Here is a 5425-nt window from a genome sequence, read left to right as displayed (position 1 = left end):
TGTGTGTGTGTGTGTGTGTGTGTGTGTGTGTTTGTGTGTGTGTGAGGTAACGAGGCATCTTGCTACTCAGCGAGCATATTCCATTAACCGTACCGAGCTGCGATTAAACACAATGACAATATCGCCATTTTATTTCGGATTTTATTTATGTTGATATTTGGTGCCTTGGTTGGCAACGTCACATGACAACCACGAGAAACGTCTTCATATTCTCCCTAGACAGCGTGTTGCCTTCTGCGAAGGTTGTTGTTTAGTGCTTGTATGAACAAGAGATTGAGGCGAGAGCTCGCCGAAAGTTAAACTCGCAACAATCATGGATGAGCATGAAAATGACAGCATGGAATCTTACACGTATAGAGTATTGCAGTGCTAAACATACGCCGCCCCAGTAAAACCGCAATCAAGTTCTACCACGGCTTTACAATCGGCCGTGGCTTTGACAGTTTTTTTATTCAGGCCTATTTTGACAAAGCGAACGTGTTGCTGGGGCTGTGACAGGCGGAACTATACTCTACCAAAAGAAAATTCATGTTTCTAACGCGGAATTCTCTTAACCTGTAGGCCGTAGTCAGAAACATCATATATGGTTACGGTTATCAGCAATTTATTTTAATTATCATCAAAGGTATCGTAACTTTTGCGTGAAACCTCACTTCCAATATATGTCATTTTAGACGTATGATGCCATAACTACATGTGTACATGTGCTTCTGAGAACTAACCTCCTGTTTTAATGTCTAACCCCCTGTGTAATCGCCACAGTTGTGGGAGCTGTAATACTGTAATCGTTTGCCATACATTATCATACGATGACAAAGATAATCTCAGTTAAAAATGTTGCTACTGCTTATCCCGATGCTGGTGATACTGATGATGGTGATGATAGTGATGACAATAACGATGACGGTGACGATGACGATGGCACATTCTTCATTAGGCGCGAGAGCAACAAATCTGACAAGGATGGCCGCGCTCATATTCAGAGCGGGCAACCACGGACAAAGGTAACCTTGAATCACGCTAAGTCGTTTTCGGCATACGCGGTCACTCATTCCCGCAGCTAAAACTATATACAGAAGATCAATGTGGAATGAAGAACTTGAATCCTTATTGGGAGATTTTAATCTTTAATCCGCGGTCACTCCCTCTCGCACCTCGGTCAGTGCTCTCTGGAAAGCAGGTGGAACTTGTTGGTGCCGTGCCTTGATGCCGTGTTGCGTGATGAGCATGCTAACACACGCATGAACATTGATAGCGTACGACGTATACGCGTCTTGCCTGCAGCACGGTTCCACCCGACGTCTGTACTCGGTGTCGGCGTTCTCTAAAACACTGGGAGCGTTCAAGAATAAGTGCTAGCGTGTTCATAAACCACACGCGTGCCGACCTGTCGTTTTTTTGCCAAGCATGACACGTTGGCAAAGAGAGCGGCGAGTGGTAGAGGGAAAGATTGAGTAAGACAGGAATCGTTATATGTGACAAGGAAGAGACGGGATGAATGCAGAAACGAGAAAGAGTTATTCCTTTAGCTGACTAAGCCTGCAATATCCGTATTGTTCAGCTTTATAAGCTTGACTAAACTGTTGTTTTGTGAAGATTAATCTTCCTTATAAACAGCTCTCGTTTTCTTAGTTCGGCTATTTCCCGGGATGTGATGCGGTAGTTTTTGTAATAACGCTTTATAGTAGGCCCTATACTTTGAATTTTGGAATCGAATGTTGAAAAAATACAGGATTGTAATTTACTTAAGTAACTGTTGTAAGCATGGTATGGAATTGAGGTGATGCGGGGTCCGTAAAAGACACTCGTGCAGACGAGCAGACACGCGCTCGCACGCACGCACGCACACGCACGCACGCACGCACGCACGCACGCACACACGCACGCACTCACACACACACACACACACACACACACACACACACACACACGACACACACCCACAGAGAGACAGAGAAGATAAGAGAGAAGAGAGAGAGAGAGAGAGAGAGAGAGAGAGAGAGAGAGAGAGAGAGAGAGATGCACATGCGCATGCGCGCACACACGAACGCTGAAAGACACAAAAATTAAAGCAAACATATGAACATATCCTTAGCGTGAATTTTTTAACACACTCTAGAAGAACGCCGACAACGGCGGTAGTCGGCTAGATATTAATTTCTGCTCTTAGAAGTTGGCTCGACCAGAACGTCGTCATGTGGCCTCGATTCGGTGGCACGAACAAAGTAGTTCGCTTAATTCGACCACGACGTCGCCGTTACTTTGCATTCATCGACCAAGGACGACAATGTTCCACGCTCTGTCGAGTGGTCGTCAAGATGAGAGCCACTGTGTGAACAACGTTTGGCCGGCCAGGATTAAGTCATTGTCCGGCCACGCCCGCTGACCACCGGGTGTCCATACGCCGTACCAGCGCACTCGCATCTTTGTTACAATCGCTTAATCTCACCTTGAGATATCAGCCCGCGTGAAGCTTACGCGTGAGGATCCTTCTTCTCCAACACAAAGCGGGCCGCCGAGACGCAAGGCTGTGTGTGTGCGTAAGAACAAGCGGGCACCAGCATGATAGAGCCTAGCGCGCGGCTAAACCTCAGCCAGCTAAAATTCAGCTAACTAAAGTCAGCCCGCAAGTTACTCCTAATGAAAAAACAGGGGTGTTGGCGGTCTAGACGTCGCGCCCTGCTAAACCATTATATCACACTCCCTTACTGGGATTATCGCACCTTACACGCGCCATTCTCTTACATTCACCTCCACAACCTTCTCATACATCCACCAGAGGTGGAGGCCTCTGAGGTTAGACATCGCGCCGGGGAGTGAATCAAGCATGTATTATATATATATATATATATATATATATATATATATATATATATATGTATATATATATATATGTATATATATGTGTATATGTATGTATGTAATATATGGAGTGATAATGGCCGGGTTCGCTTGATAGTCCAGCACGATCGCGCTGAAATTACAGCGTGTGCGGTGCCAATAGAAACTTAAATAGCAGTTACACAGGAATTTTATCATTGAAGATAACCGCGTATATCCGAGGAACATAGCTAAGAAACGTGATTTATTCTACATGCTGCAGAGTTCTTGGTTATAGTGCCCATTGTCAGACGTTGCGGTCTGATTCGATCCGATCGTTGATACGTGACATTCAGCTGTGTACTGGTACTGCGAGAGATTCCTTTTTATTCCCTTTCTTTCCGTGATGCGAGGAACTTGGCTAGTTATCTATTAACGCGCCGCCGCTGCTGCTATATACATAACTGTGTCATGATTCTGACTAGTAAACGCCAACTTGAGATAGTGCAGTGTTGTGCAGCTTGACAAAGACACGCATTGTGTACGCCCTCATCTCGTGATAATCTTACACGACTTCACAACTCTCACTCATGAGAAATGCGCTCCAGGTATTCACGAGTTTCGTGCTGGATGGCATTGTTACGGCGACGCATGCCTAACTTCGTAAACACTTCCGAAATACCACGATTGGTCGTACGACATTGCTACCTTCAACAGGTTCTCTACTATGCCTTTGTCACTATTTGTTACACGTTGTGTCGGGTAAGGTATGCCAATATTCTTGGATGTATGTTGAGTTGTTTTATAGCCGCATGTCTATTGGACGCAGGTATCTTCATTGGTCAAAGAAAAACGCGGGCTGGTTGGACAAGCGGGGTCAAACCCTGCTGCATATAAACTCATCAATTAATTAGGCATTGAAAATAAATCGATTGCAAGCAACAACAAAACAGTGTCGATTACTCTCATTCGCGACTGCTCCATTTTTCTAATTACGCGAATTCAATAAACTCGGGATAATTCTATGAACTGATAATAACAGACAGCGCATTCGAGATTTCGCCCAGCCTCACGCGCCCCACGGGAAGCTCTCTAGCGCGGTAAACATAAAGTCCCTGATCAAAAGCTGCACTCCGGTATAATAGAGCAGGTTGTCGTTGACGGGGCGGCCGCCCGCGACTCATGTTTGTACGATGGACTAATGTGACACTGTCTGGTGGTCATCAACGCGGGCATTAGACGGACGCGATCGCACTAATAGCGGCTAAACCTCTCCCGGGTAACTCATCGTGTTTATACAAGGCCATGGCGTGATCTGTAATGTCGTTGTTCCCATACTAGGTTGTGTATGCGGGACAGCAGCCTGAGTGACGGTCTGACAGACAACGTACGTGTCATTACGGAGTATAACAGAGCATGTATATGCATATATGATCACGCTATCACGATATTGATATTCGTGACTTCGCCTATCGTGAATCAGTTTTCTATAGCCGCCTAGTAGAATGTGTTTTACTCGCAAGTGCCGGAACCATGTGCTAGGGGCAGCACCTGTATGAAGTCACTGACAGTTGTCGCACGTTTGCTCTTCTACTTCAGATGTCATCATCTCAGCGAAGTAAAAGACCTAAATGAGCTAGTGCAAATAACTTTCATAACCAGGAGGGTGATGACGTCGCGTAAGACGATGCTCGCGAGCTTATAATAAAAACTATATGAATTGCCGGCTTCCGTATACGCATTACTAATTTTGATAAGCTGGTGATACAATGCGGCATAAATTAGTTGTATAGCTTTCCTGTTTCGGTGTTTCCGTGTTGACTTCCCACGAGACTGATCTTGTCCTGCCAACGGTTAATTACGAATACATGGTGGATTACGGGTGCATTACCGTTTACAATTCCCAGTCGTTGAACATATGCTACATAGTTACATAATCAAGAGCTTATAAAGACGGTTATTTCTTCTACCTTCTTTATACGCTCTTGATATGATGTATCCCGCTCCCTTATCACGAGGCTGCTGAGCATAAAATTAACTGTTCTATTATGAGAGAGACCGGTTGTTTCGCATTGTTACACACAAATACTAATTAGATATAATTGCCACGTAGTAGTATTTATACGCGGGCCTGCATCATTAACTATGCAGTGTGGGAAGGGAACTAGCTGATCCAGATGAACTCTGAGATTAAATGTATAGAATAGTAAAGTGGATGCGCGAGTATTTATGCGAAACACCAGCCGAATTAGAAAGAAAGTTTGACGCATGGTCTCATCACAGCCCGACCGACCGAACGCGCTCAACTTGCGCTTTCAAATATTCGGCTGTATCGAAAATTTTACTTCCTGCGTAATAAAGTATACGCCTAGTTGAACGAATTGGGTACTCTAGCTTTCATCAGCCAGAGTTCCCGCATGTACGGATGTGTGTGTGTGTGTGTGTGTGTGTGTGTGTGTGTGTGTGTGTGTGTACATGTATGTATGTGCGAGACAATGATGCGTGTAGCAGTACTGCACGTTTCGGAACATCAGAATAGTTTTCCGGTAAATTATCTTGTGGGTAATAGTTCCTATAGCACATGGACACGCGTAGAGCTGACTCA

Source organism: Priapulus caudatus, unplaced genomic scaffold, assembly GCF_000485595.1.
Source record: "Priapulus caudatus unplaced genomic scaffold, Priapulus_caudatus-5.0.1 Scaffold3, whole genome shotgun sequence".
NCBI lineage: Eukaryota > Metazoa > Priapulida > Priapulimorpha > Priapulimorphida > Priapulidae > Priapulus > Priapulus caudatus.
This window is presented reverse-complemented; position numbering follows the sequence as displayed.